This window comes from Mauremys mutica, chromosome 4 (assembly GCF_020497125.1).
Source record: "Mauremys mutica isolate MM-2020 ecotype Southern chromosome 4, ASM2049712v1, whole genome shotgun sequence".
In the NCBI taxonomy this organism is placed as follows: domain Eukaryota; kingdom Metazoa; phylum Chordata; order Testudines; family Geoemydidae; genus Mauremys; species Mauremys mutica.
In genome coordinates, this window is record NC_059075.1 from 36,340,044 (window position 1) to 36,366,897 (window position 26,854).

The 26,854-nt window shown below is 41.3% G+C and overlaps 1 long non-coding RNA gene across 2 annotated transcripts in view; it reads right to left on the reverse strand.

Moving 5' to 3' along the window:
• The window catches only part of LOC123367985, a 29,919-nt gene extending 13,057 nt beyond the window's left edge, over nt 1-16,862 (reverse strand). Inside the window, exons 1-2 of one of the 2 annotated variants that reach the window (XR_006578661.1) lie at nt 16,725-16,862; nt 8,194-8,280 (exon numbers count right to left, since the gene is read on the reverse strand). This is a non-coding gene — a long non-coding RNA (uncharacterized LOC123367985). Of the gene's footprint in view, nt 1-8,193; nt 8,281-15,962; nt 16,025-16,724 lie in introns of those variants that run through there. The other variant, XR_006578660.1, reaches the window with a different exon arrangement.
• Nucleotides 16,863-26,854: the final 9,992 nt, after the last annotated feature.

Below are 26,854 nucleotides of genomic sequence, written 5' to 3' on the forward strand. Positions count from 1 at the left end.
CTAGGTGCCTAACTACTATTGTCCAGTAGGCACCAATCTACATCTTTAGGCACCTAAATAACTTCAGAAATCTGGCTTTCTGTTACTAGAACTCCCTATCTATATATGAGCATGGAGCCAAGCAACATTGCACAAAGGATAAAAGACCAACAAACTCATTTTATTTGTGACCAAGACAAGTTTGAATCCCATCCCCTAGAATTAAAAACAAGCCAAAACTCAATGAGGAAGATTTGAAATGTTGATCCTTCTCTAGTAGCATGCCTCCAATATTTCAACAAGAGGCTACAACCATCCTTTTCCAGATGTTAGCCTGTGATAAGCCCTCTGTAGCAGGGATAATTATGATCACCAAAAGGAAAGGAGTGAAGAATCTGTTTGTTTGTTTTCCATTTAAGCAAAAATGTTTTCTAATACCAAAAGGAGGAGGCAACAAAAGTGCTTGATAATCTTATAGGAAGCACAGGTGTTGGGAATGTTTATATGTTGAGCATCAAAAATATACTAAGTGTATTGTAGAAAGCAAAATGATCAATTTATGTAATTTGAAGGAAGGAGAAGGGTTGTAAATGTTCCAACAGGCCTAGATCCCTTGGAATTTTACCAATTATTTTAAAAAATTAAAAATTGACTCTGGGTGTTTTCCCTATGAATTTTATTTCCCATTTGGTGCCATCTGGTCTGTTTCTAAGTATATTTATTTAGACTTAATACAATTTCTCTTTGAATCTTACTGTACAATCTTTAACATACAACACAGATAAACACCAGCTGTTTTTTTGTCAAAATAATGGCCCTTTTTCTAAATCTTTTTTGTTTTACAAAGTTTTTGCCTCTTTTTAAAAAATAATCATTGTGATTTTTCATTTTTGTTAAACATTTTCTTTATAAGTTTATCAACATTCTTAATTTACCAAAAACATCAGTTTTTGCGGTAAAGAAAAATAATCAATAAATATTTCAAAACGAAAGAACTTGTGGGTTCTTTAAAATGAAAAATGGCTCTATTTGAACCCGGCAGAATGGAACCAACTTTGAAATTTCAAGATCTTGCACAATTTTTTTTCTTCCATTTTCCAACCATCTCTAATAAAAATATCCCAATATGAATCTAATGGAAAGGCTCTGTCAGTATCAACAATACATGCTATATTCACGTGTGCTAATGTGCCAATACAAAACAAAGTCTTCCACAGGGATTAAACCCTCAAAACCAATCACCCAAGGCCCAAGAGATGAGGTTTGCAATATTCCCAGAAGGTTAAGGGCAAGTCTCCAGTGGAGTGATACTGATTTACATCAGCTGAGGAGCGGGCCATAGTTCAGTATGTTCTCAGACCCAGGGGAGAAGAAAAAAAACCCCAACCAGCAGTATCTGTTCTATGAACTAGAGAACTGTCATAATGTTTACTTTCCAGAAACATCATCTATCTGGCAGGGATGATTTAGAAATATTCTGAAGGTAAGTGAGCCCCATCAGGAGCAGAATTATCACCACAAATCTCTTTCCATTTGGTGGTGGAATTTTAACAAGACTCCCAGGATCCCTCTCTGGAAGGTCTCCTTCCTTGTCTCACCTCCCAGGCTTTGTCTGACTTAGTCCATCAGTCTTGGAATCTTTGCTCTACTCATATGGAGTCCTCTGTCCAGTAAATGAAAACAGACAGAGGCAGGGTGGCTGCTTTGCAGCTCTGTGTTTCCTTCCTAAATCCACTGAAGCGTAAAGTTTCACTAACAGAGAAATTAAAATACATGGTTCTTGGTTTTCAGGAATGCGGCATTGATTTAAGATTAAGCTCCAATGCTGCCCAACCCCGATATATGTTAACATTAGCCCACGACAGGGGCAGGATAGGCGACATAATGGATATACTGAGCCAAAAGTTAGGATAACAGAATAATCAACCATTGCAGAAGAGGAACTATATGGGGAGGAAGATAATGCAGATTACTTTACATTGGGAATTGAAATAGCTTGCGGTAATGATTAAACACTGAAATACACTGGTAGTTTGAAAGAGATAACAGCAGAAAAGCATCCTTCCCTGCCCTGTAAATCATATCCTGAGAATGTTAAGATTATTATTATTTTTATTTGAAACCTTACCTTAATATAATAAAATGTGCGTGGATGATTTTCCAAAAACATTTAAAGGAGATGTTTTCCTATTTGGGCTTCCCATTAATTATAACCAATATGTGTATTTATTTAAGGCTTTTTCAGGATCCTCAGAGCTCAATCCATTTTCTTTCACTTCTACCTCTAAAAGAGATAGCACACCTTTTGCAGTCAAATGTATGCATCACGGGCCTGATTCTGATCTCACTCACACAAAGTAATGAGGGGTAACATCACTAAAGTCAGTGCCATTAGACCACTACACAGCTTCATAGTTTTCTTTTTGTTGTACTTCTGGTCAATCTATTTCTTATTAACTACTAGACAAGAGAGGATACATTTCCATGTAGTAGAACCTATCTGGTGGCTGTGCCCTGACAGGTGCAAGATCCTGGTTCAATTCCTCATTTGATTCTATTGTTTCTCTGAGCTACCAGAGTTTGGGAAATGCTGCAGGAGCAAAGCATTCAGTTCTCACATCACTGAGCAGTGACCCCCTTTTGCAGCCAACCCAGGTGGTATGTTGAATATCGGAATCATGGTCTAGTCCTCCTCAATCCATAATCCAGGGCCTACTGGTGATGGGCATACATTTGCTGCATGTTTTGGAGAGGGAAGGACTGGAGGTATCCTCAGAGTTCCTGGAGGGACGCAGAAGTGTTTTCTTGATGTGCAGGGGAGGTCCCCATGTTTTAATATATGCATGCGTGTGTGTGAAATACTGGAGCACAATCCAGATTAGTGAGGGGCTGTGTCATCCCTGAAACGTTGGGTACCTTATAATGCCTTCCTGTAGTAGCTCCCACCTAGGCCACTCAAAAACAGCCTTCCAGCATGCAAGCCACACCCTGATTGCCTGTGTGTAACTGAAGCCTGTGACCCCAACACACTCGCAGTCCCAGGTTTTCCCCTGTAAATTTACATCCTGTACTGCCAGCCCTCTCCGGAACAGTACAAATACATTAATTCCGTTATTCCTTTAAGGTTCTCAACCTGCAGCCCATTAAGCATACAACTGTGGCCCAACTCAGCTGTGTGATAAAGGGTGGCCTGCATCCCGGGGTCCTGACAGGTTCCCGGCTGCCCAGTGTGGAGGGGTATGAGCTGCCATGCCGCCTGGCACTGCAGAGTCGGGGTCAGGGCTGTCGGCCCCCCCCGTGTGGCGGGAGTCTGGGGTCAGGGTTGCCCGCTGGCCTTGCAGGGTCAGGGGTCTGGGGCTCCTGGACAGCTCCGCGTGGTGAGGATCTGGGGTCAGGGCAGACTGCTGGCGGGGCCTCCAGTGGATATCCAGGGTCCAGGGTCAGGGTCTGGTATCCTCCTGCCCTGCCATCCGGCCCTTGTGGCCCAGATAACACACTGTGGGCTGCATAATGTGTAATAACTTGAGAACCACTGCTTTAAGGGAATAATATGTCAGTTTATTATTGTAAATAGTTACCCACAGCCTTCAACTGAAACACACTAGATTAGATAAAACTGTAAAACAAGTTTATTAACTACAAATAGATAAATTTTAAGTGAGTATAAGTACTAAGGCATAAAAGTGAGAAATGATTGCAAGTAAAATAAAGATAAAACACTAGTATCCACTTAAGAAACTATCTTAGTTGCAAAGCAAACTTTTGTACCACATGCTCCAGCAGATTACTGACCAAACTTTCAGGTCAGAATCCTACCCCCAGAATCGAATGGCTGTTTCTTTTTGTCTTCTCAGATGCAAAGAATGAGCTGTGCAAGGAGAAATAGAGTGGTATCTTGCGGTCTTTGTCCTTCTTTTTTATAGTTCCAGTCTCCCTCTTGAAAAATGTTTGCAGCTGAGAACCAGAAGACAAAGAATCTATGTGGAAAGATGTTCCCTGCTGGACTTTTTTACCTGTTTGAACTTCCTTTGTTTTCTCTTCCTGCTTGATGACTCTATTTCCTGCTTAAGTGAAAATTATGGCAAGCACACATTCCACTGTTTAGGACAGACCTGTTTGCTGACTTCTGCTTGGGCAGGGCTGTGCGGTTTGGAACATGTACTAATAACAATCTTATAACTTCACATTCAGTGTTATACATATTTTATCAAGTGATACTTTACAAGGCCATATTTTCTACAAAGATTATTACAATAGTTTGGAGGGTGTGAATACAGGGGTGTAGTCTGTCACAATGTGTCATTTCTAAAACTTTATGGCCAGAAACATCACATTTTAAGAGGAACTTGTAGGAGAGGGGAAAGAATGAATAGACTGGGAATGGAATAGAACTTCTGAACTGTCAACCTGAAAAGGCAAGACAAAACAGTGTAGAAATAGAAAGCATTCATTACTGTGAGAGAATGATTGTGCTGCATAAAATAACCTAGAATCTATGGCTTTAAGTGATGGATAAGAAGAGCTCTTCGCCAGGGCAGACCAACACATCTTGCAACTTAATTCTTGAGGTTACCAACTTTACAACACGATTTTCCCTCTCACCTGGGACTGGGGAAAAACACATTTATTTTGCAGAAATTATGGAGAGGATGTGTTGCAAGAGATCATATCTAATCCATCCACATAGGACTGTTCCCTACTGTATGTTCCCCAGTGCCAGGTTCAAACAAATTCTAACTATCTCAAACACAGGAGATTCAGACACTTCCCTTCACAGATTTTTCCACAACCTAACAGATCCCCACTAAGCCAAGTTCACCTCTACATGGAAGGGAGAGTTTGGAACAGAGATGGTTGAACCATGCAAAAACAATTTTGTGGTGGAAAAAATGAAATATCAAAGTTGTTTCCATTTTGTAGGGTTTAAAACAGAACTTTTGTTTCATGGAACACTTTTTACGAAATGTGCTTTGGAAAATGGCAAATTTTCAATTATGAGAATTTTGATTTTTTGATACTGAATGCAACAAAATGAAGGCCGTCTAGTTTTTTGTTTTCAATTTTCATTTTTTTTAAATGCCCATGGTTCTTTGTGCTCTAATAAGCTGAGCCACTCTATGAATTCTTTCCCAGTGGATTGTGGGTGAACTTTTCTATCCTTTCTGAGGGGACAGGAGAATTGTGGGAAGGTGCTGGAGAACTAGCAGCCCTTGAGTGGAGCTAGCCTGGGTCCACACTGTGGATTAGTTCCGTTAGCTGCTGACGAGTAGTGCTAACTTGTGTTTCAGCTTATACTCTTTCTTGAGTCAGCCGACTTGAGTTAAAACCACTGCCACACTTGAGTTAATGGTTTTTGTTTTGAGGACAGGAGTCATGCTGTGGGCCAATTCAAATGATAATTCAAGTTCATTTTGCAGTAAAGACAAACCTTTTGCTCTGTCAGAAAGAAGCCACAAGAAACAGGTCCCCCAATGGTCAAGTTTGGAACTACTGCTCCTGTTTTAATTTGCTCTTTGAACAAAACATTCAATTAAATAAGAATCTGGAATATGAGTTTTGCCGTAATACTCTAGAAAATAAACACCACTATGAACAAAATGGCCTTCTTCTTCAATGACATTACACATGTAACCCCAATGATTCCTATGTGGAATCCTTCCTATGTGGAATTTTTTTCTACTATGCAGTTTACATTTATTTTTCCTTTCTCAGTTTCTTCCCATTACTCTATAATGGTGGCAATCCACTTATTTAGATGTGAGACAGTTCCAGCCCTCCCCCCAGCCCTGATTAAATATAATAAATGGTTCAGCATGGTGCATTTGCTTAATACAGTTATACACAGTCAATTGTCTTCACTTCTAATGGAACATTATGCGCATTAAACTTAGTAAGGCTCAAATGCTCCATCTGCTCTGAAGACAGAGTGTAAAATACAGTCTTTGGCATGTTTTATGCTGTACTGTGTATGTATCATTGTTATAATTTATTGAATATAGTAAAAAGTCAATAGATATCAGAACAATTTTGTTTGGTAGCTTTAGTTCTTGGATGACTTGCATGTTGAAAGAGGCTTGTTTTGAAGCTAGGGAGCTCCAGCATCATTCTAAATTAAATCCATAAAAATATATTTGGTTTTGGAAGTAGAAGACTCAGGGAACTAGTCAAGTGACATGGAACCTTTCACCCACTCAAATTCAACCCAGGTTGGCAGTGATTGAAGGTAATCACTATTTAATGACTTCTTAGTCATGAACGTGAAATGAGTTGGCCATGTCTGTCCAGTTCCTACTGAATCTTGGTGTTTCTACTGGTGTTCCTGTCACACACAGGATGAGAAAAACACTACCAAGGCTAAGCAATGACTGGGTCATATTGACTGAATGACCATTTACTCCCCAAAATGATCTTTCCAGGTCAATATGGAATCACTTCAGAGGGGCAGTGTGAGGGAAGCTTGGCTTGATATTTCCTAGGTTGTACATTTCTGGAAAAATTGCATACTTAAATGTCCAGAATTATCAGTCTAGCACCTTTCACCAGCTCTAAGTCACTTCTGGTATAAATAAAAATATTATTTTTATAATTGAAGCTCAAAACAGTCAACAAAATTGTGTGTGTGTGTGTGCATGCGCATATGTGTGTGTGTTTATATACATTATTAATACTAATAATCTTTATATAGGAAAAACCCTTAATCATTCAATATACATATAAATTGTAAGGTCAATTTTTCAAAATTTACACACACACACAAATGCACATGCATGCACTGTGCATGCAATGCTTGCATTTAACAGGACAAACAGTTAAACGCTGTGCAAGTCAGGAATTTGCACAAACACATAGTGTGCACAATCACCTGATAAGTGCATAAGAGCAGAGATTAGCCCAGAATAGTGTGAATTATATTATTTCAGAAGACACAATCCTTTTTCACAGGTATAGCTTATGAAAATTCAGCCTACAGTGAATGCCATATCAAATCTGATGAGATGCATGTGTAATGGTGATAAGTCCATTTTTCCTAACAGAAACAATCTGCAAGACCCCAAATAGTAGCTAGCTGCTAGGACGTAGAGGGGTCATTTCTAAAGCACTCATCACTGTAGCCAGTTGGATGCATTATATAATGCATACATTTTCATATATAAGAACACTCTGGATAACTCACCCCCCAGTATCTCTTAATGAGTCGGTTAGACTCCATGTGGTGCAGGCAATTCATCAGAATAGTCCCTGCATGAAGAGATGGTTTTTGCAGTTTGCCCTGAAAATCGCAAGGTATAGACTCAATCTGGTTTTTGATGAGAGCAAGTTCCAAAGCAACAAGCTCCCAACCAACCAATCCTGTATGCTAGCTATTATGAGGTTTATCCTAGGCTTTTGTCAGACACAGTGCCCTCCCTCCCCCCGACCATGACTGCCATGGCAGGGCATGAAGACAAAAATGGTCTACCAAGATGCCAAGCCCCAGACCATGCATTGTATAGGAGGGCCAAGATCTTCAAGACCAAGACCCTTATTTTCACCTGGGCTTCAACTCAGCCTCAGCTGAAGCATGGGCACAACTGGGAGTACTTCTATTGGTCTGCCTCCACAAGACTGGTAGTTACTGGTGTCAAGGCTCATTCCCCACTCTGGCACTTCGAGTGCAGAAGGTGGGGCCCACAAGAATTCTAAAAATTAATACTTGCCACTCCAGGCTTGTATTAAACTCCCAAGGTTACGGCTTTTCTCTGACCTTGGATGGGTAGATGCTGCCACCACCCAAGTGCAAAACCCCTATGAAAACCCAGGAATTCCTTCCTGTGGGGTATCCTCAAGCCCTTTCACCCCACCCTCACTGGGGAAGAGCTGAGAAAGAAAACAAAGGAAATCAGCTGTGCCACCAGCTAATTAAACAACATGTGCACAAACCTCTTAGGACACAAAAAAACCAATCCTGTTCTTTAAAAAAAGGTAAATTTTATTAAAAACAAAAAAAAAGAAAATTCACCTGGAAACTCAGGCTATTGCTAGATTTTAAAAACAAACAAACAAAAAAACACTTACAAGGATTAATCATAAATAATAACTTCCTTGAGATCCAGCTTAAAGGTTATAAGCAAAGCAAAAGCATTTGGGGTTAGGACAGAGGAGTCCACAAGCCATAAAGAAATAAAAGGAGATAAATCTGATCGTGTCTTTCTAGACATTTCCTGATCTACTTACGTATCTGGGGTTTGGTATGATCCTGATGATTTTTTCATACCTGGCTCCAAGCTTCTTATTGCATAGTTCTGCACTGTCCCCTCACTCCTGAAGAACAACAGACAGACAAAGGAGAGTCTTGTTTCAATTTTTAAAAAGTTCTAGCCTTCCCATTGGCTCTTCTGGCCAGGTGTCCACTCACCTCGCCCTACCCATGCATAGCAGTGACTTTTTAACCCTTTATAGGTAGAGTAATTAGAGAACAGCTACTAAGAGGGATTTTATACGTACTGGCTGGGTGTCCACAAAAGGGACCTATCCTCACCCCCCTTCATTTATCACAACTGGGTGTATTCACCTATGTAAACTTTTGCTTTTTTATATACCATGTCTTGAAATCTTTAAGGATTCTGTACTCTGCAGTGAGGGTCAGCCAGATTGTTTGTTCTGCCATGGAGACTTTACTTTTGTTTTTTCTCACTCCCAATCTGAAATTCAGATCATTCTAACCATAATTTTCTGTTTTGTTAGGAAACAACATAACAATAGATGTGAACTTGCAGCTCTACCCATAATTAACAGTGGGTAAAAGATTGTGTATGTGGTGATTTGCAGATTTAAACCTGTAAACTCCCCCTAACCCCACCCGCAAAAATAGAGGTTATCATTGAAAAATCAGAGCTTAAATGTATATTACAAAGTTTTTACAACTAAATAAATGAGAGTGTGCACTTGCTTTGTAATTAGTTATCTTTTATTTCCTTATTCTTTAAGAGATTGAATCCAGTTTGTTTTATTACTAATGAGACCAGAAAGCTGCTCTTGAAAACAAATAGACACTCTATTGTTTTGAACCATGTGGCTTTAGTTTTGATCAACATTTGGGGATGCTCTCACATTTGCAGAAACGCATGGAAAAGCCAGAAAACTAAAAGAAGTTTTACCTACTTTCTGACACCATTCAGAGAGTTTTCTGATCTGAGTGGTTATTAAATCTTTCTTTAGTCTTGGTTGAATTAGTAAGCCAAGATCTTTGAGGTAGAAGTCAATTATGTATAAAGAGAGTCCATTATTTACAGCACCATTATGTCCCCAATTCATTTATTATGAAAATCTATCTCAGTCATCTGGAAATTACCCAGCCTTATTAACTAACATGTCTAGGTAAATTAAAATATTATGATTGAGGTAAATCATGGACCACCCAGAGGAATTGAACAGGAGTCTGATGTCTTCTTCAGTACATTTCTCATTCTGTAAACTCCATTAAAGAAGTCATGGTTTTAAAGCATAAACGAATAGAGATGGCAAGATTTTCGCATGTGTGTGCAAGGAAAGGACAGATTTGAAAGTCTGAGTTTTCTCTCTGAGGAAAAGAAAAGAGGCTCTGAAGAGGCTGCACCTTAAAGAAGAAGAGATGAGGATACTACTGTATTGTAATGATTAAAAATTATAAGGCCATTGTTGCTCACTTGTCAAAACTGTCTGATAAAAACCAAGTGGCTCTTAGCAAAACGTTCTCCTTGATGAATCAATGGAACAAAGACAAGAGTCCACAACAAATCACTAAATAGATTCGTCAGCTTTCTGTTTTCCTGCTTGCTGATATTTTTATATTCTCATTTCTAACATTTTAGTTTTTCTGTTTAGCAGTAGCAGCAACAAACATTAACCATGTAGTATCCAATGCTACAGTCTGATACCAGTGTCAGAAAAGACCTACGAGAGCCCGTTCATCTCTTTGTTTGGGAACCATGTTAGCAAAGTCTTTCTTTGTTTTTTAGTCTTTATTTGTAACCTTGAAATATATTTAGCTGATACCAGCAAATTCCTGCCATAAAGTCAAATGAGGACCAACATTATCATAAAACAGGATTTTTGTGCCCTCCACTGGATTATGTAAACTGAACACACTTTCACCCTGAGCTCTTGGCACAAGCTTCAAGCGGTCTTGTCATGGGTAAAACACTTTTGTTCTCAATGTCACCTTTACCTCATTCCTGTTCTAGCTCTCTGTCTTTTATCTCCCAACTAAGTTGCCTGCCACCTCCTAGTGCACCTGTGTACCCTGCCTCACCACTCACCTCCGAGTAGCAGAAGAGTTTTTCTGTTTCATATTCCTTATGGAGAGAGGCCCACATGCACCGTGTCCACCATGTCTCAGCCAATGGCCCAGCTCTCACAATGTTCTGTGTCTTCCCCAGTCTGAGAGATGGGGTGGGTATCAGTAGAAGGGGCAAGCACAGCATGTCAGGAGGGCAGTTGATGGCACACAGACAGGTGGATGTGGGTGGTCCACTAGTCAGCACTCACTGTAGCAGAAAAGCAACTCTACTAGCCAATTCTTGACCTTCAGAGCTGGCCAGTCCCTATTATAATTATTTATTTTGTGTGTTATGGTAGTGCCTAGGAGCCCTAGTCATGTACCAGGACCCCATTGTGCTAGGTGCTCTACAAACACAGAACAAAGAGACCAGTCCCTGAGGTATGGAACACGTATGAATTAGTGCCCTAACAGTTGAATCTAGCATTTTTTAAAAAGTCCCTGATCTTGGAAAACACTGTGGATGCATGATTTGTAAGGGTCTAGTACCAGCGCCGCTTATCATTTAAATAAATGTTGTTGTCCATCCTCGCTCCCTATGGGCAGTAGAGGCTTCACTTTTTAAATAGAAAGAGTTAATTTCAGGGAGTTACATTATAACATCTGAAAAAATGCAGATAATTTAAGATGAATTGTTCATGCAGAGAAATGGATTTTACAATTAAATGAGTGATTCAAAACAGTTTTCCAGTTTAATAAACCATAATAACAGAAGAGATGGGTTGGGCTAAACTTCTCAACCCAGCTGTCTATCTGCAGATACAGCCAAAACATACCTTGGGAATAGAAAAACAATAACCCCTCTCCTTTTCCACTGAGCAGGGACATTCATCCACAGGAATAACAGACACACAGACAAAGTCAGATTTGCTTTTAGGAAACAAGATCTCAATCCACTTTTCAGTCCAAACAAAGACACTTTGCTTAGTGCTTAGAACAGGTGATTGCCATGATTCCAACTCCTGGGCTCTGACTCCTAGCGCTGATAATTACATGCTATGTCTACTCTCAATACCTCAGTTTCAATATCTATAAAATGGGGTTAATAAAAATGAATTGCCTACCTGAAAGAACATGAGTCTAAATTAATGTCTGCAAATTACTTTGAGATTCTCAGATGGAAGGAGATAATTCCTGAGTTAAGTTGGGGGTGAACATTTAAATTTAGATGCCACTTTGCTCAAAATCTTGTAAGTGAATTTATTACTGGTGAAAGATGCCAGACTGATAGCATAAAAACTATGCAGACAGCATGGAAAGCAGCCGCACAAGCTTCCTCCATGCCGACCTTGCCAACATGCCTCCATTTTGACATGCTGCCAAATAGTGCCAGCTATGTTGGTTGTTTTGGTGATATGTGATATATCCTTGGGGGGAGCCGGTTTAGTTAGAAATCAGTTGAGGCCAGAGAGCTGACAGCTAACAAAACCACCATTTTATTTACAGAGACAGACAGCTCACTCAGCCGGCTGAAGCTGGCTGAGCTAACCCATAATAATCTAACTCAGTTGCCATAACAACAAAAACCATGACAACCAAATACACAACATATTCCTCCCCCCCAATAAGAACATCCCCTAAATAAGACACACACTAGACTAGAGAAGGAGGGTAGACTGCCTCCATTCCCGGCTAACCCCTGGGGATTATTTTGCCCCTAACCGTGGGTTCGCCCTAGCTAAAGATCCAGCAGATGAGGAGGCCTTCTGTCTCTAGGTGGATTACGGCGAACTTCTGGTGTTATTGCAGGGTCCGCAGCACGAACAGGTGAGGAGGTGGTATCAGCTCATGCTGGGCAAAGGGGTATCTCAGCCGCCGGCAGTAATGGAGGAGAACAGTCAGGAACAGGTGACTCGTGATTCGGTGCCTCACCAGAAGAGGTGAAGTCAGACCCCTCAACTGCAGATGGGTCCTGAGGACTGGCATGACCTGGCAACAGCTGATCTACATGTCGCCGCCAGGTAAGATTCTCTGCAGTCCGGACTGTGTAGGAAACAGGTCCTGTTTGAGTGATGACTGTGGCCGGGACCCATTTAGCTCTGGAAGTATAATTCCGAGCCAAAACTGGCTGTCCCGGGCTAAAGGTTCGGTCTTTTGCTCTGGGTGCCCGTCTGATGACTTGATATTGCTGCTGATGTTGCACAATTTGTCGGGGTTCAGAAGGTTTCAGCAGATCAAAGCAAGTGTGCAGCTGTCGTCCCATCAATAGAAAGGCCGGAGATGCGTGGGTCGTAGCATGAGGTGTGTTTCTGTAGGAAAGTAAAAAGGTATCCAGACGCTTTTGAATGGAGTGTTGTCCCCTTGCTGATTTCAAAGCGTTTTTCATTGTCTGCTCAAATCTTTCAGCTAATCCGTTGGTGGACGGATGATATGGTGCTGACGTGATGTGGTGTATCCCATTTGCCTTCATAAAATTTTGAAACTCCTGAGAAACGAACTGCGGTCCGTTGTCGCTCACAAGTTGTTCTGGCAGACCAAAACGACTAAAGAGTCCTCGTAGTTTTTGGATAGTACTCTCTGCAGAAGTGGACTGCATTATAGAGACTTCTGGCCATTTAGAATGGGCATCTATTGCCACCAAGAACATGCTTCCTTCAAGGGGGCCAGCAAAATCAACGTGAATACATTGCCACGGGTTTTCAGGCCAGTCCCATGGGTGTAGGGGTGCCCACTGGGGTGCATTCCTCACACCCTGACATGACATACAAGCTTTTGCCTTCTCTTCAATAGCGCTGTCCAATCCAGGCCACCAAAAATAGCTTCGTGTGATTTCCTTCATGCGCACTATTCCACAGTGACCGGAATGTACCTGTTCTAATAGCTGTGATCTCAGTGGTGGTGGAATAATGACACGTCTCCCCCACAACAAACAACCAGATTGGACCGATAACTCCGTCCTTCTGGACATGTAGGGAACAAGGTCGGATGAGACCGGAGAGGTTTGTCGAGATTTTCCATGCATCACCAGGTCCATAACTTGGGACAATACTGGGTCAACGCGAGTTGCCTTCTTTATCTGAGTAGCAGTGATGGGTGTATTCTCTACCTGTTCAAAGTAGAAGATTTCCTTTTGGGCACTATCTTGGTGTTTGACCGGCAAAGGCAACCTTGAGAGGCCATCTGCATTGCCGTGCAGAGTGGATTTCCGATATTTGATTTCATATGTGTGTGCTGAAAGTAACAATGCCCAACGTTGCATACGACTAGCAGCTAATGGGGGAATGCCTGTGTAGGGTCCAAAAATTGATGTCAGAGGTCGATGGTCTGTGAGAAGAGTAAACTTTCGCCCAAACAGGTACTGATGAAATTTCCGAATACCAAAAACAATTCCTAATGCCTCACGTTCGATTTGGGTGTAGTTAGTTTCTGCTTTGCTTAGAGTGCGTGAAGCAAAAGTAATAGGTCTCTCTTCTCCTGAAGGCATAATATGTGACACGACTGCTCCCACTCCATAAGGGGAAGCGTCGCAGGCCAATTGCAGTGGTAAGGATGGATCAAAGTGCGTTAGAACTTCAGAATTTAGCAATGCATCCTTAGCTTTGTTAAATGCAACATCACAGGCTTCAGTCCACTTCCAGGCCTTTTTCTTCCCAAGGAGCTCATGAAGTGGTTTTAGCAGTGTGGCTAACTGTGAGATGAACTTTCCATAATAGTTCAGGAGTCCTAGAAACGAGCGCAGCTGGCTTACATTTCGAGGTGGGGTAGCCTCCACAATAGCTTTAACTTTTGCAGGGGCCTTATGAAGACCTGCAGAATCAATGATGTGTCCGAAATATTCAACAGAGGGCTTGAAGAATTCACACTTGTCTTTGCGAACTCGTAGGCCATACTCTTCCAGTCTTTGTAGGGTAGCCTCTAAATTCTTTAAGTGATCCTCTTCATTTCTTCCAGTGACCAGGATATCATCCAGATAGCACTGAACTCCTGACAAGCCACACAAGATCTGGTCCATAGCCCTCTGGAACAGGGCGGGAGCAGATGTTATTCTGAAGGGTAGGCGACAGTATCGATAAAGCCCCTTATGAGTCACAATAGTCAACAGCTCTTGGGACTTTTCATCGACGTGCATCTGTAAATATGCTTGACTCAGATCAATCTTACTGAACTTTTGTCCCCCAGCCAGGCCTGCAAAGAGGTCATCGATGCGGGGAAGCGGGTAGTGCTCTGCACACAACACTGGGTTAACAGTGACTTTAAAATCACCGCAAATCCGGAGAAAGCCATCTTTCTTCACGATTGGAATGATAGGAGTGGCCCATGAGCTATGGGTAACTGGTATTAGGACTCCATTGGTGACCAGGCGCTCCAGGTCTGCTTCAACTTTTGGCCTGATGGCATATGGCACAGTTCGGGCTTTCAGATATTTTGGTGGACTGCCAGGTTTAATGTTCAATGTCACAGTGATTCCCTTCATACTTCCCAAATCATCTCCAAAAACAGCAGCATGTTTCCTTAGTATAGGGGTTAGACAGGTTTCTTCTTTAGTCATCCGGTGCACTTCTGCCCAGTTCAGTTGAATCTTCCCAAGCCAAGACCTACCCATTAGGGCTGGGTAGTTACCTCTCACCACAAACAGTGGCAATTTAGCAGCCTGTCCATTGAGCTCCACCTTAACATCAATAGTGCCCAACATGGGCACAGCTTCTCCCATATACGTCTTCAGAACAGTTTTTCTTGCCTTAAGCGGAAGATGGTGTAGCTTTTCTTTATACACAGTCTCTGAGACCAGCGAGACGGCTGCACCGGTGTCCAGTTCCATGCGTATAGGTTTGCCATCCAATAACGGGGTTACCCAGTATTCATGTGAGCCCATTGCCAAAGACAAAACATGCAGTAGCACTTCCTCTTGCGATGAGGTGTCACCTTGATCATCCTGGGTCTGCTCTAGGGTATGCAGGGTTCCTCTTTTTGTCGGCCAGACCACAGGCCTCTTTTTCTTTTGTTTACAGGCACACTCAATGTGTCCCTTTTTGCCACAGTGTCGACACACCAGGTCCTTACACCAGCATTCTGATGCCTGGTGACCCGGCTTACCACAGCGGTAACATTCTTGACTCTGCACAGTTTTGTGGGTCGGTTCTTGTGACACTTTTTGCACCCTAGGGGATGCACCAATGTATTGCGCCTCCCTTGTAGCCAGTTCCATGGAGACAGCAATATCAACAGCCTTCTGTAATGTAAGCTGAGCCTCTGTCAGTAGGCGCTTCCGTATAGCTTCACTGTAGAGGCCACACACTAACCTGTCAGGCAGGGCATCATTTAACATTTCTTTAAATTCACAGTGTTCTGCTAGCTTTTTTAAAATGGCTACAAATTGTACAACTGTTTCATCTTCCTTTTGGTCTCTTTTGTGGAACCTATATCTTTCAGCAATTATCAGTGGTTTAGGGGAAAAATGGGACCCCAGAATTTCCACTATGTCATTGTAAGATTTAGTTGCTGGCTTAACAGGGTGTAGTAAGCTGCGTAGCAGGGAGTAGGTTTTAGCCCCTACAACACTTAAGCCCTTCTTCGCTTCTGTAATGTCATTTGCAATAAAAAAAAGCTCAAAACGCTCAGTATACACATGCCACTGCTCTATATTCTCATCAAAAGGTTCCAGTGGCCTGGTCAGAGTAGCCATGATTTTAGTTTCACTTTCACAGTCAGTGCAAACAAGCAGCTTTTTTGTTTGTTTGTTCTTTACCTTGACTTCTACTTCCTTCTGTTACTGGAGCAGCACCGGAATCTCACCCTCGTCGCCACTTGTTATATCCTTGGGGGGAGCTGGTTTAGTTAGAAATCAGTTGAGGCCAGAGAGCTGACAGCTAACAAAACCACCATTTTATTTACAGAGACAGAGAGCTCACTCAGCCGGCTGAAGCTGGCTGAGCTAACCCATAATAATCTAACTCAGTTGCCATAGCAACAAAAACCATGACAACCAAATACACAACAATATGGACATTTGACCATAAGGAAATGGACTGAGATAGAACATTTCTCTGAATATATGTCATTGAAGAAGTAGGTCATGGACATACCTTCCAAACCAAAGACCTGTTTCTTACCTTCCTTTCTATTTTCTCCTTGACCCTCAACTCTTCACTTGACATTGTTCTGAACTCACACAATAAAAGTAGGTGGGCAATTATTTTAAAATGCAACGATGGCTATTCCTTTTCTCTCTCAAGACTAGTTAGTGTAACATTGTCAAGGTATCATACACACTTCCAGAAAAACAACCTTACTTGGAGCCTTGCTGATGGATTCTCAACTGCTAACACTAGATATCAAAGTTACTATTGTCAAACTAAACACCAGACTTTGTATCATTCCTGTTTCTGTGGAAATACTGTACTTGACTTTCCCCCCCTCTTCCCCAGTTTTAGGTTATGGATTTGATGTTGTTCAGGCGAAAAAATAAAGAAAAAGGAACCACTAAACAGATCCTGAAACTGTGACTCACCAATCTGTCATCTTGCTATGATCTAGTTACAGTGAAGAAGATATCGAGCTTCCCCACATACCAAGATCACTTCAGTTTGCAAACTCAAGATCTTTGTATCTCTGTTGAAAGTGACAACAGCTGAATTGCATAGGTGTCTTACAAGGGCTTTAGATGGTGCACTTCCCTTTGAGTTAATTTTGTTTTATTGTCCCTGACTGTGGCTATGGGACACCATCTTTTGAATGAGCCACAGAACCAAAGTTCTTACTACTTATCATCATTAAGTGAGTGGCATAACACTTTTTCACAAACCGCAGATGAATTCCAATTATTTTGAATTCTACTTCTCTAAATTCTAAGTTTCATGTTCCAAACTGTGGTGTAACATTCCTGTTCCCTGCTGCATTCCACCCCAGAGTTAGCTGAATTTCAATGATGGGTGAAATGATTCCTGTATGTACAATTTTTAAGGAGCTTTGAAATATTTTTTTTTACATTCCTACGGCATCTTTCAAAACAAAGGCATTTTGAAGATTTTGTTTTGTTTTGTGTCTTGAGGACTTTTTAAGTTGATTCATCCTCCAAATGGTTTGGATACAAGGAGTTTACAAAACAAATCCTATATCTGATTTGCTTTGAAGGTCAGCAAATGATTTAAGCTACTCAGCCACTGCCTATTGCAATGAGATGTGTCCCTTTAATAAGCAAGGAGTTATTACATTGACCAATTACTTTAAAATTACATTATACTGTCCTACACAATAAAGCAGCCTGGTCACAACAGACGTGCACAGAGTGCAAGAGAATGGTGTTTTTTCCATCTTTTTTTTTTCTTTCTGGCTAGCTGATTATGCAAAGTAGTGTAAAGGTCAGTTCCTCCCAACACAATTGGAGTCCCTTTTATAGTTCCTCTGTTTTACCACCAATAAAAGAAAATTACAGGGACATATGAAGATGTCAGAAATATGCAGCTTTCATGGGTTGTTCCAGCACTTAGATGGCTTTCCATAAATTAGACAACTGAGTAGTGTGGAAGAGGACTGGATAACTCAGGAAGTAGAATAAGAAGGCTTTCAAATCAACTATAGGTTACTGAGATTCAGCCTAGGATATTAGCAATCTATGGCTAAGAAGGCCTGATGGTGTTCTAAATAAGACAGAGAATTCATTACTGTTGCTAGGTGGGAAGTGAGCTTATCACAAGAACCATCTCCTATGAGTGGCACCTTTCTTCATAGTCTCAGGAGAGAGGTCATGAAATGTATATCTCTGAAGTCTCTTCTCTATAAATTGTCTCTTTCCAGACACATCTGAGGGGCATCAGGACACCACCATGGTACTGTAGTGTGTGCTACTGGTCTCCATGCTGTACCTGACAGAGCTAGGCACTCCTGAGTTTTGATCCTCCTTCTGCTTGTGAAGTTATAGTTGAAGACAGATGTTTGTTCTCATTGTATCATATCCAAACCAGTTTGTCTTTCCCGAGAGCTTCTTTATTGCCTCATGGAACAGATAGGGTCCCAAACTTAAAAAAATAGAAATTATTTCTAAGTCTAAGCTATGATAACAAAACTAATACAAGCCCAATTATCATGCAGTGGACCAGATAACCTGGAGGAATTTGTTCACCAGACTTTGAAATCCTGACAATCAGTTTGCCACAAACTCAACTGTAACTGCCCAGTTCTGAAGCAGAGATAAAAGAAGAATATATTCAAGTGTGAAATCAGAAACAGTCAATGGAAAATCTACCAATGTAACACCATTGTCCTTTTCAGAGGAGGAAAATATGCTCTTTCCAGACAAGATTCATTGCTGAGTGCAGCATCCTTTGTTCTCCACTGAAAACAAAACATATCTACAACCTGAAGTGATTAAGTGAACCACAGTAGCTGATAAGCTGAATACATTAATCACCTCAATTTCATAGGAGGGATGTATTTGACCCTAACTCCTGCTCAATGCTCATGCAGTGAGGACTCTGCTAAGAATGTATTGGCTAGAACAAGTGGCTTCTTTTGTTGGGTCCTTTCACCAGTTTGTGTATTTGTGTGGGATTTGTAATGACAGGGTAAGGAGAAATCTTTTTATGATGGTTCGCCAGGACAATGCTTTACTTTTCGGAGGTGTGGGATTTTAAACCACATGTTTTCTAAAAGTCTATAGGACATTTAGAGACATTGAAGCACCAGGATTCATCTGTGTTGGGTGGGGGGGGATTAAAAGGCAGTTCCACTTTTAACAGAAAACAAAGGCATCCAAATGGAAACTCTACTTACTTCTTGGCCAGTGAAACAGGGCAAGGGAGGCTTGGGCTGATTGGCCTCATCCCTTCTTTATTCTCTTAGTTACAAGAACAGTTAAGCAAAAGAAAACCTCCCAGAGAGAAATAAGGGGAAATATTTAGGAAGATTAAGTGCTGGCTTTCCATGATGCTAACGAACAATGGGATCCATGAAGCATTAGAGAGCCTTAGAAGAGAAAAACCATACAGACAACAAACGGAACCTCGCTGATAGCACAGTAGTTATTTTCTTTGGATTCTTTCTGAAGACAGACAAAGGAAAATAATTATGCCTGGACAGGTTATTAAATGTAATCTAAACTGTGCTGGCACAAGAATGCATAATAATTATAGTCAGTACTGGTAGTGCCCTTTGTAGTTAAGGTTGCCCAACTTTTCTCAAGACACTGTCTCAAGACACTGTTTTCATTTACTTCTATCTTTGCCAGACCTCAACAGTTTGGGCTGAAATTTCTGCCGTTGGCTGTTTTCCTCAGGCTGATTTCTTTTTTTAAAAATGTTGGCTAAAATAGCTCAGCCTCTTCTGAGAATGAGATTAAGGAGACATATTTTGTTTTCCTGTGGTTAAAAAATATTCTTGCCACTGTTTAGCTGAGAATTTGTCATACATCCTTGCTGTGGAATAAGGGACTAACCTTTGGCAATGGGGTCACAACTTTATCTAAATTATAAGCCTTTGAAAATTTGAATTTTGCATATGGTCAGTGGAGATTTGTTAGAGTTTGGCAGCTGAAGATTCCAATTGCACTGAGCATGCTCCAGCGGGGCCTACAGGGATTGAGCAGGAGTTTCCCTGTAATTGCTGTTCACAGTTGCTATGGTGCTGAACATAAGAACTGAGAGCAGGGAGACTGTATCTCTTGTGTGCTCTCACCTTCTCCTCCTGATGCCAACTCAACATGGAGGAGGAAACTCCCTTACTCAAATGGAGAGGGGCCAAGAGCCAGACATAGGGCTGGGTGGACGGGGGAATGTAATGGGACAAGGACCCAGCAGGGAGAATGGGATGTGGAACTGGTGGAAGGAGACACTGGGACTGAGACTGGGTAGGCAAGACAATGGAAACAAGGAGACAGAGGAGGAGTATGGGACTGGGAGCTGGGGTAGGTAGAATATTGTGACTGGGCTTGACTTTGCCACCTTAACTTTCTTTTAACATCATTTCTTATATATATATGAAGCCAATATTGCATTCCTCGAGGAGTCTAGGTATGCAGAGGAATAAGGGGGAAATAAGACTTTAAATGGATACTGTGCTTCTACATTAACTATTTTGTAGGTGTGTGTTTATAAACTGTCTGTATGTACATAGGAGACAGAGGCAACACTCTGCAAGTAGAACTGGAAAAGAAGTAGAGGCTGAGAAGTGTCTATATTGTGAAATCATAGAATCATAAAAATGTAGGCCTGGAAAGCACCTTGAGAGGTCACGTAGTCCACCCCTCTGTTCTGTGTCAGAATCAAGTATACTTACACCATCCCTGACAGTTTTTGTCCAGCCTGGTCATAAAACCCTCCAGTGTCAGGGATTCGACATCCTCCCTTGGTAATTTATTGCAGTACTTGACTTCACATATAGTTAAAAAGGTTTTCCTAATATCTAACCTAAATCTCCTTTGCTGCAGATTAGGCAGATTACTTCTTGTCCTATCTTTGGTGGACATGGAAAACAATTGATCACTGTCCTCTTTATAACAGCTGTCCTCTTTATAACACTGTCCTCTTTATATTTGAGGACTGTTATCAGGTCCCCACTCAGTCTTCTTTTCTCATAAGTAAACATGGACAGCTTTTTAAACTATTTCTCATAGGTTAAGTTTTCTAAACCTTTTATCATGTTTACAGGGCTGCCGGGGTGGGGTGGGGTGGGGGGGCAAGTGGGGCAATTTGCCCTGGGCCCTGCAGGGGCCCCGAGCCCTGGCCCAGCAGCGGTCCGGGTCTTTGTCTGCATTTCGGCAGTGGGGGGCCCTTCAGTGCTGCTGAAGATGCAGAGTGACTGAAGGGCCCCCCGCCGCCAAAGACCCGGACCACCACCTGGTGAGTGCAAGCACCGCAGCTCCCCCGCTTTGCCCCAGGCCCCCTGAATCCTCTGGGCGGCCCTGCATATTTATTGCTGTTCTCTGGACTCTCTCCAATTTGTCCACATCATTCTTAATGTGTGCAACCCAAAATAAGACACTCCTGTTAATAAACCCCAGAATGATATTAACCTTTTTTGGCATATTCAATTTGTGATCCACTATAGTCTCCAGATCTTTTTCTGCAGTTCTACCACGTAGTCAGTTACTTCCTATTTTGCAATTGTGCATTTGATTTTCCCTTTCTAAGTGTAATACACTTCACGCTTGTCTTTCTTGAATTTCATCTGGTTGATTTCAGACCAACTCTCCAATTTATCAAGATCATTTTTGTGTGAATAGCAAAAACTATACTGAATATATTTTAAAATATGTAAACTATAGACACTAAGTATTTTAAAATTGCCTTACATTTTATTTTTTTTCCCATTTTGGTCCTTTTTGAGTGTTTCTCTTTGTCCATTAAATTGAAGAATAAACTGGCTGGAGGGGTTGTCCAGCAGGCAGGCACTTGTCTAACTTTTCTCATGCCACTGCCAAACCATCTCAGTCCTAATATGTAGCAATGCCCACTCCAATCATTTCACGCAGTTTATGGGTCTCTCTCATTCCCAAGAACAGCCCTGATGCTCCAACCCTGGAACCCCCACCCTGTTATTTCAGTTCACCCAATTTCCAATGCAACCTGCTTGGTTATTCTAGTCCTGGACGCCTCTAGTACATTATCCTAACTCACAACACCACTTTCTATTCCAGTCTTTGGCTGCTTTTGATCAGGTGCCAAACTGTGACATGGTTTAGACTATGATCAGGAACAAGGGGCCTAATGCTCCTTGGCACTAATGCCTTTTTACATCACTCAGGCATTGTAAAGGGGCCTTAATGTGAGTGTTTAATTAAGGATCCTTTACACTGCCAGAATGATGCAAAGAAGCCCAATAATCAGGCCCAGCATTTTTTCCTAGTGAAATAATCAAGGTTTAAACTGAAAAGCTAATGTGCTAACAACTGTGCCACCTAATCCCCAAATCTCAGTTCAGCTCTTTGCAGGTAAAGAAGTGGAAGGGAAACTGATTTAAAAGGTAATTTGTTTAAAAGGGAATGATGTCTATGTAAGCCTTCCCCAGTGGTTTATTTGTACCAGTGCTGAGCCTTGGCACCTCTAAGCTTGGCAGGTCAAAGTCTCAGCTGCTCGGGTCTTGCTGCATCAATTATGAATGTAAAAAAACCTGCTTGAGCCCCAGCACCTCTTTCACTACAAATTAAGCACTGGCCTTCTCCCTACCATAAAAGAGCTCTCTTCATTCTTCAGGTTTAGACAAGTAACTTCTCACGCATTCACAATCATCTGGATGTAAACCAACTTCCCTATCATGTGTGTGGCTTGCTCCTGCCCTCCAAAACTGAAGATGTTCCTAACAGGGCTCCAAGTTAGTTATACCAGGACTTATGCTACACAATAGGAGAACATCATTTCTATGCAAGGATTTGATCATGCAAGATGTTGAACACTTTCAGCGGGAATTGACGTTGCTCATCAACTCACTCGACCCAAGAAAACATTCATATATAAAAGGAAAAAAAGAAAAAAGAATTTGCCAGCGCATTTGCTTCCAGGAGTATCACAATAGCTTTTTCTTTTGTGGCATGATTCCTAGTCAAATTATGCAGTGATTATTCTATTTCGGTTCCTGCACTGAATATGGAGCTTAATTGCTCAAAGTGAAACACTTGGCTATTGAATTCAGAAAAGAAAGAAATAAGAGTCATTTTGGCTGAGCCTGTCTTGCAGCAGTGAGACACTAGGCTATCATTTTGGAGGTTCAGCTTAGAGGAAAAAACTCTGGTTCCCCCCTGGCTCACAACCAACAGAGACTGAATGCATTTAAGAAGTGATGCTTCTCTTCACTCTCCTTGGGGAAGATGCTGCCTGTCTGTAATAAGTTAACTGTGCAGTAGTACCAAGGGTATGTTGCTTGGATGGCACTTAGACTTGACCAAGGATGAATTGATTTGCTAAGTACTGGTATATTGTATCTCTTGGAATAGTAGGGTGACTATATCTCACGAGTAGATGGATAACTGTTACACTTTGGCAGGGGGCTGAACAGTTTCCAGCCATAAATGCCTCAGGGAATAAGGCACAGACAAAAGCCTAAATGAAGAGGCTTTATTATTATCCATAGAGGGTAGATGTCAGATCCTCAGCTCAGGATGGAAGCTCTTAAAACTGCTTCTGTTATTGGAGTCTCCCATCTTAGGTGGCATTTGAGAGTCACTTTGTTTCAGTGCATCTTCTTGTGTAAATGTATACCGATGAGGAATCCGCATCTGAACATCAGGCAAATATGGCCGCGAGTTTTTCCACAGCCTGTTTTCTTTGCTCAAGCTTCAATTTAGCTTTTCTTCTCTTCTGCTATTCTTGCTGGCTTTAACCACAGACAAAGTACATAAGACAAGGTACATAGGTAGGACCCTACCAAATTCTTGGCCATGAAAAATATGTCACAGACCATGAAATCTGGTCTCCCCCATGAAATCTGGTCTTTTGTATGCTTTTACTCTATATTATATAGATTTCATGGGGGGAGACCAGCATTTCTCAAACTGGGGGGTTCTCACCCAAAAAGGAGTTGCAGGGGGGTTGCAAAGTTATTGTAGTGGGGTCGTGGTATTGCCACCCTTTCTTCTTTGCTGCCTTCAGAGCTGTGTGGCCAGAGAGCCACAGCTCTTGACTGGGTGCCCAGCCCTGAAGGCAGCACCCCGCCAGCAATATCATACCATACCATAAAATACCATATCATGCCACCCTTACTTCTGCGCTGCTGCCTTCAGAGCTGGGTGGCCAGAGAGGGGCAGCTGCTGACTGAGGGCCCAGCTCCGAAGGCAGCAGTGCAGAAGTAAAGGTGACAATACCAGACCATGCCATCCTTACCTCTGCACTGCTGCTGGAGACGGATCTGCCTTCAGAGCTGGGTTCCTGGCCAGCAGCCACTGCTCTCCCACCACCCAGCTACAATAACCTTGCAACCCCACCCCACAACTCCTTTTTGGGTCAGGACCCCAACAATTACAAGTACCATGAAATTTCAGATTTAAATATCTGAAAAAATAAAATTTATTATTTTTTAAATCCTATGACCATGAAATTGACCAAAATGGACCGTGAATTTGGTAGGGCCCTATACACAAGAGAGGCTGAAGTAAAACCATAGAATAGAGAAACTAAAAGAGACATGGAGTAGCAAGTATTAGAGTGAAGGTGAACAATCAAAGGAAAACATAAAATTTAGGTATAAATTTTTTTAACTGTGGTTCCCAAATATTTCTGTATTTAGTATATGCTCAAATAGAGCAAGTGATTTTTTTTTTACGGTAGTCATGTGACCTCTTAACTCATATTATATATAGATCTGATTTTGCTTTAAATCTCCAAACTTTAGGTTTTATTTTTCCCCAAAGAAGATACATATCTTTTAATATATCTTAAGGATCTTATCAACTCTGCATAAAACAAAAATCCTTAAAATCCTGAAAAATAAATGAAGAAATTGCCTCAGCTTTATGCTGGAGGAAACAATTAATTTGAAGTGCTATGGTTCTTAATAAGCAGATTCATCTTTTGTGTCATTAAAGCAAATGTAACTGAGATTGAGGTTTTACTATTTGCTTCTTAATTAGAATGAAAGTCACACATATTGGGAAAGTTAAATTAACATGTTATCAGAAATGCAGTGTCAGGAGAGTGTCACATTATGCTGCCTTTAAAGTTGTGGGGTTATCTTGGGATAAATTAATTATAATAAGGTAGGACACAAAATTATGCTCTCTATTCACGTCATTCTGCTGGAAAATGAGAGCTGCAGGATACAGGCTTAGCTGGGACACTCTTTCCACTTTTTGCTCACTGCCAAGACCATAATTTTGTGGAGATAAATTCCCCAAGAGGGGGAATTTAGGGAGGTACACACCCTAATCCAATACTTGTGAAAAGGGGCAAAACAGCAGCCCCGGAAACTCCAATTAGCCATAGATTGGCTAATACAACATAGACAGTTGCCCATTGGCTAATACAACATAGACAGTTGTCATGAGGGGCACCCAGTTATAACTTCAAAACATGTGACTGCTGGGGGATCCACACCAGCTGAAATGTGCAACAGAAAGGAAAAGAACAGTTGTACCACCATCTCCAAGCCCCTGCACTGAACAGCAAGGGGGGAAGATAGGACTATAAAGACAAAATATAATGTGTATATATAATACTGACAAAATGTGCTGGAATCCAAATTCATTGATGTCAATGGGCATCATTCTGTGTACTTCAGTGGGCTTTGGATCAGGTCTGCACCAAACGGGTTCAATACAAGCTGCCTTACAGCACTGTCAATATGCCTCACTCTCAACCCTGATGTGGAGGGATCTTCTTCTAGAGCACAGGATGGTCATTCAGTTTCTATGACCTATTCACGCCTTGGCTGCTCTGCTGAGCAAGGGTTCCAGCTGGTTTCTAACTATGGTGGTGGGGGGATGTGGTGATGTGACTGCTGTCCCCTGGGAACTCATTCATTTCACTCATTCATTTCACACAGGCCTCCAAAGAAACAAACTCTTTTCACCCCTGATTGATCTACCCTAGGCCTAATCAGAAACATAGTAAAAAAATATGTACCTGTATTTCCCTATTCCTCCTCCAATCTCCCCACCTCCACACACACACACATTTTTAATGTAGTGTTTATATATACAAAACCAAACTAGGTTTACTTTTATTTTATTAGTTTGGCATTCCTGATACTTTTTATGAGCTTTAATTAGATGGGCTAAGGCAGCTCAGGATGTTCAAATATCTCAGAGGCTCAAAATCCCTCAAATAAACCTGTCCAGAAGTAACTGGACATTTCACGCACTGGTATTTTCAAGCATTAAAGAAAGTCAGTTCTGAAATGACTTCTCTGTTAAATTACTAGCCTCAAAAGCCTGGTGATCTTCTGTCAAGCAGGCCAGTTCCTCCCAAGCTTGCCCAGATCAGCTGTTGCCCCTCATATTTTTTTTTAACTAAAAGAAAACACACATACGATGTTTTATGGGTATCCCATACAAATTAGATTATTCTAAAGTTTATGAAATAGGGAGTTCTTTGAATAAAAATATCAAACTCTTTATAAGATCATTAGGAATGGGCTCTGGGATGTAGTTAATGGGGATATTTATGCTGCAAATACTAATTTGATATATTTGAGGAAATCGTCCATTCTCCCTTAAGTGATGAGGGAGACTTTTTGGGGGAGAAGGGGCTGCAGATTAATGTTTAATGATGATCTTCATGCCACAAAAAAAAACAATCTCATTATCTCTGTTTGAATGAAAAAGCAATGATGCAGAAGCAGCAAATTTCAGCGTACAGATGGTATATTAGCTTGCATCCAGTATAATTGTAATCATTGTGATTATTTTTATATAGGCTTTGAGGCTGAACTTCCAAATGCTGGATTATTTTTCCTCTACTGTACTCTATACCCTTGAATTTCCTGCCAAAGTTCTTCAAAGTTACGAGAGTCCTGTAGTGATCACACCACTGCAGACGCTAATGGAGCTAACAGTTGAACAAAATTTTGCCGAAATACAGTGCTTAGTGCTCTTCATCTTTGCAAACCTTAACTGATCACTCATCACAAGAGCTCTATGCAGTAGGTATTTTGTTATCCCCCAATCCTGAGAAGAGGAAATATAAACAGAGAGGTTAAGTGACTTACCCAAAAAAT